General features: G+C 34.3%; 1 long non-coding RNA gene across 3 annotated transcripts in view; it reads left to right on the top strand.

The window, feature by feature from the left end:
• LOC117197089 (uncharacterized) overlaps window positions 1-14468 on the top strand; it is a 42014-nt gene that overhangs the window by 15982 nt on the left and 11564 nt on the right. For 2 of the 3 annotated variants that reach the window (XR_007470627.1, XR_004477584.2), the window contains exon 3: window positions 22-139. This is a non-coding gene — a long non-coding RNA (uncharacterized LOC117197089). Of the gene's footprint in view, window positions 1-21; window positions 2246-14468 lie in introns of those variants that run through there. The other variant, XR_004477582.2, reaches the window with a different exon arrangement.

Here is a 14468-nt window from a genome sequence, read left to right as displayed (position 1 = left end):
TGTTTTCATTTTCTTTTTCAGGTAGAATCCAAAGATAGTCTGAGAGCAATCAAAGGTTGTGGTGAGGAACATGGATGTTGAAATGGTGGAAACATGGGTATGACAGCCGATTCTGCCCCTCACTAGCTCTGTAATTTGCGTAAGTTAATCAGCCTTACTAGATATGGTTCAGTTGAAGTAACATGAAATCATTTGATAATTATTGAACATCCATTTGTACTCGGCACCATTCTAGGTGCTAGAAATTCAGCAATGAACAAGACAGACAAGATCTATGATATCATGGGGCTTAAATTACAGTTGTCAGGGCAGGGAAAACAATAACAAGAAAGCAACTAAGATAATTTTATATATTTATATGATAGGTAGTAAGAAATAAAAGTAAATGATGTGTTAAGGAGAGCCTGGGACACTCTTCAGATGAGATATTGTGGAAGCATCTCTGAGGAGGAGATTTTTGAGGCGAAACCAGAGGAAAATCCTCCTGTGTGACAATCAGGAGGCAGAATGTTCCAAACTGAGGAAATATGCATTTCATTAGAAACCTATGAGGATTATAAAAATGATTGTACAAAGGGCTTAACATAGTAGCTGATACATAGAAAATATTCTACAATCAGTAACTCTAATCAAAAGGAAAATATTTGCTTATCAATGATCTCTATAACACATATAATTTCTATATGGAATATCTTTGAACATAAAAATCACATAGTATATAATTTACATCCTTCTGCTCATCTCTTTGAGATGGATTATTAAGAGCTGAACAATATATAATATTGATGGCATTCTTGAAATTCTGGCTATTAATCCCAGAAAACAATATAGGGGTAAAAAACCCATATGACTAGAAAGGCAAAGATTGAAGAGGCAAAGAGAAAAATAAATATCATGGAAAGGAAAAGGAAAAAAAGAGGAAATGGTTCTAGATCAGGAGAGAAATAAGGAAGAGGATTTTAGGAATTGTGGTCAAAAGAGGATCCATGAGGTAGAGTCCAGTCCATGTTTATCCACTAACTCACTCTATGTGAAAAGAAGGAAGAAAAGTAAAAGGCGTGTGTTTGTGTACGTGAGTGTAGCCTAATATGGCCAGATATCTTTAGTATATTATCTGATTTATCACTTACAACAGTCTTATTTGAACTACTTGTACTCCATTTAACAACTGAGCTTACATATTTAAAGGACCTTAGAAAACTCATTTTCCTAACATGTATAACTAGAATTGATTAGATGATCTCAAATCTTCCCATATAGTTCTAAAAGTCCATGATTCTGATAATAGGAAAAGAAAATTATCTATGTATAAAGATGATGAATATAAAGGTTCTAAAAAATAGTTAGTCATATGACCTGTCAATCTTTATAAAGACAGGCTTCAAGAATATTTAACTAGGAACTGCAGTCCTAAAAACATGAAATTCAGTCTCTTGGGAGATGGGTGAAGAATGAAATATTCAGACAGGGAAGACCTGGAAAGAGGCCCTAGAGATTTGGGGGGAAATCTGAATAGCCATCCAAACTAATCAAGTTTTATCCAAACCAAATATCCAGGCCTTTTGAAGTTTGCCAGTTACTAATCAAAAACCCAGTAAGTGCTTAGTATCTCAGTTTTAAATAACATCAAACCAACTATCATGTAATATAACAAATAAAGCCAAATATGGATTTTCTCTTAGAGCTGCACAGACACACAAAAATGTGTCTGAAGTAGCTCTAGTCAAGTAAGAGTTTAAGATAATTTTAATTACTCTTATGTTATTGTACTCTTGAAAACATCCCAGTGATTTTTTAAAGGGTTAAGAAAACCAGCTTTCCATAAAAACTGAATTATTAATGATAACTATCTGGAAAATGAATAGTTAAGACTTTGAAAGTATTGTTTAACACTCTATTGCAAACAATATAAAAATAAATTAAGGTTTACTAATGATGAAATGAAAGTCTCAATTGTCCAAAATTCTTATGTCTTGTAGGGCTAGGTAGAGAAATTTTGAACCTGAAGTAAATTAATAGTACTGCTTTGATCTTAATGCATTTTATTCTCTCAAAATTATAATATTTTGTCACAATCAGAAGCTGTGATATCAATCAGCATTCTGCAACTATGGTGTAAATCAGCTGTTGGCCAACTTTCTTGAAAAAAATCTTCAAAATATCCACAAAATTATGGAAGTATTACAAGATAATCTTAACATCTTTTATTGATTTAATTTGACATGAAATAAATATATTACCACAATATGCTACTACTATCATTTTTTCCACTTTCAGTCGACTCATTTCTTTTCCTTGAAGCAAAATTAATGAAATGTCAGAGTGGAAGAACATTCAGTTCTGCTGAAGGAAAAAAATTAATCTTACTGAAACACATATGTTCTCTTTTCCCCAATGCAAGTTCCATATGTACATTATGTTAAAATGAGAAAAAAAATAAAAATCTGTACATGTGTCTGTGTAAACTTATCTAGAAAGGCAAAGGGAAAAGCATTGGGAATTCTGAGAAGATGGTGACTGTGCCTTTTTAAGAGGCACCTGCCAGAGCATGGAAGATGGCAAAACTGAAATGATACTTCTAAGAAGCCTCCCAGTCACTTGCTATTATATTTTGCTATTTGATTTCTCTACACTGTATTTATCTTATATTTTCTTGTATATTAAGTGATTACTTATTGTTGGTTGGTTGATAATCTGTCAGCCTCCACCAGAATATAAAGTTCATGACAGCAAACACCTTAACTCTCTTGTTCACCATGTACCCTCAATGGTGAGAATATAACTGACCTTTAATTTGGCAATGAATGAATGCCTTATACCAACAAATTTGACAGCCATGAAACTTCAAATATGTAAGAAGGAAAAAAGAATTAACTAAAACTTGATCAAACCAGAAAATTTTTAAGTAAACAAAAATAAAATAACAGCAAAAATAAAATGAGATAGAAGAAATATAAGCAAGCCTTTCAACCATTTCAATAAATAGTAAAAGGTTGCTTTCTCCTACCAAAAGGCAGATAATCAAACTGTTTTATTTTTAAAGCAGCTCTTTGTTGTTTTTGAAAAATACATCCAAATCAGTGACAATGGACTATCAAAACTAAAAAAGGGGTAAATGCAAACAGATTTAAAAGATTAGATATTTAATATTTGATATTCATAATTAATTAATATTGGATAAAGTAAAATTTAAAGCTAATGACATTGAAATAGAAAAAGGGGACATTGTTACATATTGGCAAAGGATATAATTCATCAAAAAGATAAAATGGTAATACTTTTTAAGCAACAAGAAGCATGAAAATTAAAAAAAATTAAGAACTGGGATAAAAAGATTAACTTGATTAAAATATAATTATAGGAAAATATTATATCTTTTCCAGAATTTTACAGAGTGAGCAGTTAAAATATCAAGAATATTAATTATTTAATTAATTCAATTAACTGCTTGAAGATATATGTATATATAAAATAGTACATTAAAAACAGAGAGCATTTATTCTTATGTTCATAGAAAATATACATCAATTTTACATAACATTTTAAAAATTCTAGAAGTTTTAAAAAGGATATATTTCATAGGTCTCATTCTTTAAATATAATCCAATAAAAGCTTATATTAAAGGATAAAAATTCTATAAATTAAAAATTTTTTTTAAAAATGGTTCTGAAGAACCTAGGGGCAGGACAGGAATAAAGACACAGATGTAGAGATGGACTTGAGGACACGGGGAGGGGGAAGGGTAAGCTGGGACGAAGTGAGAGAGTGGCATGGGCATATATTTGGTAGTGACCAAATGTAAAATAGATAGCTAGTGGGAAGGAGCCACATAGCACAGGGAGATCAGCTCAGTGCTTTGTGACCACCTAGAGGGGTGGGATAGGGAGGGTGGGAGGGAGACTCAAGAGGGAGGAGATATGGGGATATATGTACATGTATAGCTGATTCACTTTGTTATAAAACAGAAACTAACACACCATTGTAAAGCAATTATCCTCCAATAAAGATGTTAAAAAATTTTTTAATTTTAAAAATTAAAAATTTTCAATAATCCAAGAGAAAAACAAATTATAAATTATTTCAGAAGTACTTAGAAACATTACACTAGTTCATATGGCACAACTAAAATAAGACTCAGATGATAGTTGAAAAGCCTTTATTATCAAATAAAAACAACTTAATGTGAAATAAATATTCACTGTGACAAACAGTTAAAAAAATTATAGTAAACCAAAACAAGAAAAATAATGGCATCAATAAAAAGAAAGCTGAAATTATTGAAAAACAAAAGACAGAAGTAGAAGGATGAACATAAGAAACTGACTTAAGAAAAATGAGAAAATCTGGCCAAACTAATAATCACAGAGGATTTTAGAAATATAAAATCTTTTTACCAATTCAAATAGTTTTCATGGCTGTATTGTATATCACCTTAAAGAACAAATATTTCATATTTATTAAACTACTCTGAATTATAGAAAAAGAAAATTCCTCTAGTCTATTTTACTAGGTAGCAAACCTTGATTCTAAAATCCAATAAAAGATAATCCAAAAGGAAAGGAGAGAAGAAGTGAAAAAGGAAGAGAGAGTGGGAGGGACCAAGGAATGCAGGAAGGAAGGGTAGGGGGTACTGGCATAAAAATAGATATATTGATTTATTGAAAAACTACCATACTGTTACCAAAGGACTTCACCATTTAACATTCCTACCAACAGTGCATGAGGCTTCCGATTTTTCCACATCTGTATCAACACCTGTTATTTTCCATTTTCTATTATAACCATCTGAACAAATGCAGAGTGGTATCTTGTTGTGGTTTTGATATGCATTTAACTAATGACTAATGATTTTGAACATTTTTATGTACTTATGGACAGTTTTGTATCTCTTTTGGAGAAAAATATTTCTCACATTTTTAAAATAAATTACATTTCTTTGTTTCATTGAGTTGTAAGAATTCTTTCTATATCATGAATACTAGTTCCAAATGATAAAGCTCAATTTATCTATTTTTTTGTCGTTGCTTGTGCTTTTGGTATCATATCTAAAAAACTGTTGCCTAATCCAAGGTCACAAATATTTTTGCCTCTGTTTTCTTCTAAGAGTTTCATCATTTTAGCTCTTACATTTAGGTCTGTGAAGCACATTGAGTTAATTTTTGTATATGGTGTATCATAAGAGTCCAAATTCATTCTTTTGCAACTGGATATCCTTGCACAATTTGTGGAAAAGACTGTTCTTTCCTCATTGAGTTATCTTAGCACCTTTGTCAAAAGCAATTGACTATAAACTTAAGGGTTTATTTCTAAACTGTTGATTCTATTCCATTAAGCAATATGAATATACTTATGCCAGTACCACACTGTTTTAATTACTGTAGCTTTATAGTAGGTTTTGAAATTGGAAGTGTGAGTCCTCCAACTTTATTTTTCTTTTTCAGTATTGTTTTGGATATTCCAGTTCTCTTGAATTTCCATATGAGTTTTAGGATCAACTTGTCAATTACTGCAAAAAAGACAACTAGGATTTTGATAGGAAGTATACTTAGATAATCATGTGATTTTTGTTCTGTATTATATTCACATAATATATTACATTGATTGACTTTTGTGTATTAAAACAACCTTGCATTCCTGGACTAAATCTCACTTGGTCATTGTGTATAATCCTCCTTTGTGTTACTGGATTCAGTTTTCTAGTATTTTCCTGAGGAATTTTGCATCTATATTCATAAGGGATATTTGTCTGTAGTTTGTCTTTCTTGTGATGTCTTTGTCTGGTTTTGGTATGAGAGTTAATACAGGCCTCAAGGAATGAGTTAAGAAGTATTACCTCCTCTGCTATTTTTTGGATATGTCTGTGAGTATTGGTATTAATTTCTATTTAAATATTTGGTAAAATTCACCAGTGAAGCCACTTGGGCCTGTACTTTTCTTGTGAGAATTGTTTGTTGACTAATTAAATTTTTTTGTGTTATCAGCCTATTCAGATTTTCTATTTCTTCTTGCATTCGTTTCAGTAGTTTATGTCGTTCCAAGAATGTGTTCATTTCATCTAGATTATCTATTTGTTGACATACAAGTATTCATAGTATTCATTTATAATTCTATTTCTGTAAGGTGAATAGCCTTTGTTTTTAATTCTTGACTTTAGTAATTTGAGTCATCTATTTCTTGCTCAGACGAGCTAAATGTTTGTCAAATTCATTGATCTTTTCAAAGAATCAACTTTTGGTTTTGTTGATTTTCTCTTCTGTTTTTCAATTATCTGTTTCATTTGTTTCTGTTCTAATCTTTATTATTCCCCCCCCCTTCTGCTTTATTTGGTTTAGCTTGCTCTGCTTTAGTTTCTTAAGAAGAAAGATTAGGTTATTGATTTAAGATCATCCTTTTTCCTTGCTATAGGTAATTATAGATATATATTTCCCTGTAAGGACTGTTTTAGCTGCATCCCATAAGTTTTTGTATGTTGTAGAACTGTTCTTATGAGGTATAAACTGGGGTTCTTTTCAGGAGGTAGTTGTCAGGTAATAAAAATTCAAGGGGGTCTGTGTTTAAACTGGCATCGATCTTGTCACTCAATAAGTCTAATATTGTCACTTAAGAAATATGCAGATTTAAAATGGTCAGTATTCAGTTCTCCAGATTAACATCTCATTCACATGGAATATTCCTACACATTCCTACAGTCTTATAGTTCATACTGCTACTGTCTCCTAAATAGGGAGAAGAAGATAGGGGGAAATTTTTGACAAATATCTCCACTTCCAGAGTCAGCCAAAAAAAATTTTTTTTTTAATCTTTCATTCCATTTTGGAGTTTTAAGATAGATCTCTTATTATTTTATGTATATAATTTTCTCATGAATCCCTCAAATTTACTGCTTTTTGTCCTGGCTCGTACCCCTTGGGGATATAGTATAGTATGTTAAGAATAAAACATGTGACTTGTTCCAAGAAGGATTTGTATTCATAGTCTCAGAAAAAGATGGCTTTCAAAATGTCCAATTGTTTTTCACAATATCTGGAAAGACACTGATAAGGTATCCTAAAAGTAATCAAAATTGAAGTTGCCAAGACTGCTTCATTTACAAGTATTTTTTTACTCTTACTACTGAAAACTGGGTCCTCCTCTAAACGACAGTGTTATTATCTGCAAGTTATGGTGGCAGTTTAAAACACTAGGAGAATTACTTAGAAGAATATTCTAATGGCCACATAGGTCACTGTCTTTATATTTAACTGAAAAGTGTGCAGAAAAATCTACCAGACATTTTTTTATTCATCGTTCCCACTGGATTTCTGAGACTTTCCTCTTGAATATCCTACTTATGTCTTGGAAACATTTTTCTTTTCTAATGTGCTTAACTTCTTTTGAGGTTTCACATTTTTAGTGGGCTTTGTCTTTCTCTTTAATTCTCAATAACACTTTTTTGGCCATGATTTACCTATTATCCTGTAAGAATTCACTTGGTTTTCATTTAGTCTAAATAACCTCTTTTGTATACCAAGGAATTTGATCAATTAGAATAATATCAGTTTCAAAATTTATGAAACTTGGAACTTTTTCTTGCTTAGTCTTTTCTTTCTAGCAACTGGCTATTCTCTTGGGTTTTAGTAATCTATATATCAGGAGGAAAATGTATACTTTCATTTCTCTCACTGAGTCCAATTTGGCTCCCAGAACCAGGACTCTTTCCCATAGAAGACAAACTCAAACTTTTAATTTCCTTTACCTCATTCTGTGACCCAATTGAAAACAATACTGTAGTCGTTTAAGTCCTACAAACTTATTATACCTAATTATTGACCTGCAGAAAATATAAAGTTTTATTTCTTAAGCAAAAGAAGACATAGGACCCATATCTTGCCATGGAATTTGTTTCTGGTTCATTAGAACTTTATACATTCTTCAATTCTTATGTCTAGCCCCAAAGACTTTCACAGTGTTTACCTAGACTTCCTTACAATATATAGCTGTAGATTAAAAATGGTAGAAAGCCAAATAATTCTGATATTGTTTTAACATCTTTATTGGAGTATAATTGCTTTACAATGGTGTGTTAGTTTCTGCTTTATAAAAAAGGGAATCAGCTATACATATACACGTATCCCCATAGCTCCTCCCTCTTGTGTCTCCCTCCCACCCTCCCTATCCCACCGCTCTACGTGGTCACAAAGCACCGAGCTGATCTCCCTGTGTTATGTGGCTGCTTCCCACTAGCTATCTATTTTATATTTGGTAGTATATATAAGTCCATGCCACTCTCTCACTTCGTCCCAGCTTACACTTCCCCCTCCCCGTGTCCTTAAGTCCATTCTCTACAAGTGCGTCTTTATTCCTGTCCTGCCCCTATGTTCTTCAGCACCTTCTTTTTTTTTTTTTTTTAGATTCCATATATATGTGTTAGAATACGGTATTTGTTTTTCTCTTTCTGACTTACTTCACTCTGTATGACAGACTCTAGGTTCATCCACCTCACTACAAATAACCCAGTTTCGTTTCTTTTTATGGCTGAGTAATATTCCATTGTATATATGTGCCACATCTTCTTTACACATTCATCTGTCGATGGACACTTAGGTTGCTTCCATGTCCTGGATATTGTAAATAGACCTGCAGTGAACACTGTGGTACATGACTCTCTATGAATTATGGTTTTCTCACCGTATATGCCCAGTAGTGGGATTGCTGGGTCGTATGGTAGTTTTATTTTTTCTGTGGTACGCGGGCCTCTCACCATTGTGGCCTCTCCCATTGTGGAGCACAAGCTTCGGACGTGCAGGTTCAGCAGCCATGGCTCACGGGCCCAGCCGCTCCGTGGCACGTGGGATCCTCCCAGACCGGGGCTTGAACCCGTGTACCCTGCATCAGCAGGCAGACTCTCAACCACTGAGCCACCAGGGAAGCCCATTTTTAGTTTTTTAAGGAAACTCCATACTGTTCTCCATAGTGGCTGTATCAATTTACATTCCCACCAACAGTGCAAGAGGGTTCCCCTTTCTCCACACCCTCTCCAGCATTTATGGTTTGTAGATTTTTTGATGATGGCCATTCTGACTGGCATGAGGTGATACCTCATTGTAATTTTGATTTGCCTTTCTCTAATAATTAGTGATGTTGAACATCCTTTCATGTCTTTATTGGCAATCTGTATATCTTCTTTGGAGAAATGTCTATTTAGGTCTTCTGCCCATTTTTGGATTGGGTTGGTTTGTTTTGATGTTGAGCTGCATGAGCTGCCTGTATATTTTGGAGATTAATCCTTTGTCAGTTGCTACATTTGCAAATATTTTCTCCCATTCTGAGGGTTGTCTTTTCATCTTGTTTATGGTCTCCTTTGCTGTGCAAAAGCTTTTAAATTTCATTAGGTCCCATTTGTTTATTTTTGTTGTTTTTTTTTCTCTAGGAGGTGGGTCAAACAGGATGTTGCTGTGGTTTATGTCACAGAGTGCTCTGCCTGATTTCCTCTAAGAGTTTTATAGTGTCTGGCCTAACATTTAGGTCTTTAATCCATTTTGAATTTGTTTTTGTGTATGGCGTTAGGGAGTGTTCTAATTTCATTCTTTTATATGTAGCTATCCAGTTTTCCCAGCACCACTTATTGAAGAGGCAGTCTTTTCTCCATTGTATATTCTTGCCTCCTTCATCAAAAATAAGGAGACCATATGTGTGTGGGTTTATCTCTGGGCTTTCTATCCTCTTCCATTGACCTATATTTCTGTTTCTGTGCCAGTACCATAGTGTCTTGATTAGTTTAGCTTTGTCGTATAGTCTGAAGACCAGACACCTGATTCCTCCAGCTCTGTTTTTCTTTCTCAAGATTGCTTTGGTGGTTCGGGGTCTTTTCTGTTTCCATACAAATTGTGAAATTTTTTCTTCTACTTCTGTGAAAAATGCCATTGGTAGTTTGAGAGGGATTGCACTGAATCTGTAGATTGCATTGGGTAGTATAGTGATTTTCACAATGTTGATTCTTCCAATCCAAGTACATGGTATGTCTCTCCATCTGTTTGTATCATCTTTAATTTCTTCAGTGCTTATAGTTTTCTGCATGCAGGTCTTTTGTCTCCTTAGCTACGTTTATTTCTAGGTATTTTATTCTTTTTGTTGCAATGGTAAATGGGAGTGTTTCCTTAATTTCTCTTTCAGATTTTTCATCATTAGTGTATAGGAATGCTAGAGATTTCTGTGCATTAATTTTGTATCCTGCTACTTTACCAAATTCATTCATTAGCTCTAGTAGTTTTCTGGTAGCACCTTAGGATTCTCTATGTATAGTATCATGTCAGCTGCAAATAATAACAGCTTTACTACTTCTTTTCCAATTTGGTTTCCTTTTATTTATTTTTTTCCCCTGATTGCTATGGCTAAAACTTCCAAAACTATGTTGAATAGTAGTGGTGAGAGTAGGCAACCTTGTTTTGTTTCTTATCTTAGAGGAAATGGTTTCAGTTTTTCACCATTGAGAATGATGCTGGCTGTGGGTTTGTCATACATGGCCTTTATTATGTTGAGGTAATTTCCCTCTATGCCTACTTTCTGGAGGGATTTTTATCATAAATGGGTGTTGAATTTTCTCAGAAACTTTTTCTGCACCTATTGAGATGATCATATGGTTTTTCTCCTTCAATTTTTTAATACGGTTTATCACATTGATTGATTTGCATATATTGATGAATCCTTGCATCCCTGGGATAACCCCCACTTGATCATGGTGTATGATACATTTAATGTGCTGTTAGATTCTGTTTGCTAGTATTTTGTTGAGGATATTTGCATCTATGTTCATCAGTGATATTGGCCTGTAGTTTTCTTTCTTTGTGACATCCTTGTCTGGTTTTGGTATCAGGGTGATGGTGACCTTGTAGAATCAGTTTGGGAGTGTTCCTCCCTCTGCTATATCTTGGAAGAGCTTGAGAGGCATAGGTGTTAGCTCTTCTCTAAATGTTTGCTAGAATTTGCCTGTGAAGCCATCTGGTGCTGAGCTTTTGTTTGTTGGAAGATTTTTAATCACAGTCTCAATTTCAGTGCTTGTGATTGGTCTGTTTTTATTTTCTACTTCTTCCTGGTTCAGTCCCAGAAGGTTGTGGTTTTCTAAGAATGTGTCCATTTCTTCCAGGTTGTCCATTTTACTGGCATACAGTTGCTTGTAGTAACCTCTCATGATCCATTTTTTTCTTCAGTGTCAGTTGTTACTTCTCCTTTTTCATTTCTAATTCTATTGATTTGAATCTTATCCATTTTTTTGATGAGTCTTTCTAATGGTTTATCAATTTTTTTATCTTCTCAGAGAACTTTTAGTTTTATTAATCTTTGCTATCGTTTGCTTCATTTCTTTTTCACTTATTTCTGATCTGATCTTTATGATTTCTTTCCTTCTGCTAACTTCAGGGTTTTTTTGTTCTTCTTTCTCTAATTGCTTTAGGTATAAGGTTAGGTTGTTTATTTGAGATGTTTCTTGTTTTTTGAGGTAGGATTGTAATGCTATAAACTTCACTTTTGGAACTGCTTTTGCTGCATCCATTATGTTTTGGGTCATCGTCTTTTCATTGTCATTTGTTTCTACGTATTATTTTGTTTCCTCTTTGACTTCTTCAGTGATCTCTTGGTTATTAAATAGTGTATTGTTTAGCCTCCATGGGTTTGGAATTTTTACAGATTTTTTCCTGTAATTGATATCTAGTCTCGTAGCGTTGTAGTCAGAAAAGATACTTGACATGATTTCAATTTTCTCAAATTTACCAAGGCTTGATTTGTGACCAAAGATATGATCTATCCTGGAGAATGTTCCAGGAGCACTTGAGAAGAAAGTGTATTCTGCTGTTTTTGATTGGACTGTCCTATAATATCAATTAAGTCCATCTTCTCTAATGTGTCATTTAAAGCTTGTATTTCCTTCTTTATTTTCATATTGGATTATCTAGCCCATTGGTGAAAGTGGGGTGTTAAAGTCCTGTTCTGATTGTGTTACTGTCAATTTCCCCTTTTACGTCTGTTAGCATATGATTTATGTATTGAGGTACACCTATTTTGGGTGCATAAATATTTACAATTGTTATATCTTCTTCTTGGATTGATCCCTTCATCATTATGTAGAGTACTTCTTTGTTTCTTGTAATAGTCTTTATTTTAAAGTCTCTTTTGTCTCATATGAGAATTGCTACTCCAGCTTTCTTTTGATTTCCATTTGCATGGAATATCTTTTTCCGTCCCCTCACTTTCAGTCTGTATGCGTCCCTAGGTCTGAAGTGGGTTTCTTGTAGACAGCATATATACGGGTCTTGTTTTTGTATCCATTCAGCCAGTCTATGTCTTTTGGTTGGAGCATTTAATCCATTTACATTTAATGTAATTATTGATATGTATGTTCCTATGACCATTTTCTTAATTGTTTTGGGTTTGTTTTTGTTGCTCTTTTCCTTCTCTTGTGTTTCCTGCCTAGAAAATTTCCTTTAGGATTTGTTGTAAAGCTCGTTTGGTCTTACTGAATTCTCTTAGCTTTTGCTAGTCTGTAAAGGTTTTACTTTCTCCATTGAATCTGAATGAGATCCTTGCTGGGTACCGTAATCTTGGTTGTAGGGTTTTCCTATCATCACTTTAAATATGTCCTGCCACTCCCTTCTGGCTTGCAGAGTTTCTGCTGAAAGATCAGCTGTTAACCTTATGGGGATACCTTTGTATGTTATTTGTTGTTTTTCCCTTGCTGCTTTTAATACTTTTTCTTTGTATTTAATTTTTGATAGTTTGATTAATATGTGTCTTGACATGTTTCTCCTTGGATTTATCCTGTATGGGACACTCTGCGCTTCCTGGACTGGACTGTTTCCTTTCCCATGTTAGGAAAGTTTTCAAGTATAATCCCTTCAAATATTTTCTCAGTCCTGTTCTTTTTTTCTTCTTCTTCTGGGACCCCTATAATTCAAATGTTGGTGTGTTTAATGTTGTCCCAGAAGTCTCTAAGACTGTCCTCAGTTTTTTTCATTCTTTTTTCTGTATTCTGCTCTGTGGTAGTTATTTCCACTATTTTATATTTCAGGTCACTTATACATTGTTCTAACTCAGTTTTTCTGCTATTGATTCCTTCTAGAGAATTTTAAATTTCATTTATTGTGTTGTTCATCATTGTTTGTTTGCTCTTTAGTCCTTCTAGGTCCTTGTTAAATATTTCTTTTATTCTCTCCATTCTATTTCCAAGATTTTGGATCATCTTTACTATCATTACTCTGAATTCTTTTTCAGGTAGACTGACTATTTCCTCTTCATTTTTTGGTCTGGTGGGTTTTTACTTGCTCCTTGCTCCTTCATCCACTGTGTGTTTCTCTCTCTTCTCATTTTACTTAACTTACTGTGTTTGGGATCTCCTTTTCGCAGGCTGCAGGTTCGTAGTTCCTGTTGTTTTTGGGGTCTTCCCCCAGTGGCTAAGGTTCGTTCAGTGGGTTGTGTAGGCTTCCAGTTGGGGGGAACTATTGCCTGTGTTCTGGTGGATGATGCTGGATCTTGTCTTTCTGGTGGGCAGAACCGCATCAGGTGGTGTGTTTTGTGGTGTCTGTGATCTTATTATGATTTTAGGCAGCCTCTCTCTTAATGGGTAGAGCTGTGTTCCTGTCTTGCTAGTTTTTTGGCATAGGATGTCCAGCACTGTTGCTTGCTGGTCATTGAGTGGAGCTGGGTCTCAGCGTTGAGATGGTGATCTCTGGGAGAGCTTTCACTGTTTGATATTACGTGGAGCCGGGAGGTCTCCAATGTCTTCAGGACCAATGTCCTGAACTTGGCTCTCCCACCTCAGAGGCATAGGCCTGACACCCGGCCAGAGCACCAAGACCCTGTCAGCCACACAGCTCAGAAGAAAAAGGAGAAAAAAAATAAAGAAAGAAAGAAAAAAAATATATATATAATAAAGTTATTAAAATAATAAAAATTTTTAAATTATTAAAAATAAAAAGTAGTAAAAAAAGAAAGAAGAGAGCAACCAAACCAATAAAGAAATCCACCAATGATAACAAGTGTTAAAAACTATACTAAAGGGCTTCCCTGGTGGTGCAGTGGTTGAGAGTCCGCCTGCTGATGCAGGGGACACAGGTTCGTGCCCCGGTCCGGGAAGATCCCACATGCCGCGGAGCGGCTGAGCCCGTGAGCCATGGCTGCTGAGCATGCACGTCTGGAGCCTGTGCTCCGCAATGGGAGAGGCCACAACAGTGAGAGGCCCGCGTACCGCAAAAAAAAAAAAAAAAAAAAGTGACAGACAGAACCCTAGGACAAATGGTAAAAGCAAAGATGTACAGACAAAATCACACAAAGAAACATACACATACACACACAAAAAGAGAAAAAGGAAATATATATATATATCTACATATATAAAAAAAAGAAAGACAGCAACCAAATCATTAAACAAATGTACCAATGATAATAAACTCTAAATACTAAACTAAGATAAACATAAAGCCAGAAACAAATTAGATGC

Source organism: Orcinus orca, chromosome 12, assembly GCF_937001465.1.
Source record: "Orcinus orca chromosome 12, mOrcOrc1.1, whole genome shotgun sequence".
NCBI classification, from domain to species: domain Eukaryota; kingdom Metazoa; phylum Chordata; class Mammalia; order Artiodactyla; family Delphinidae; genus Orcinus; species Orcinus orca.
This window is presented reverse-complemented; position numbering and strand designations above follow the sequence as displayed.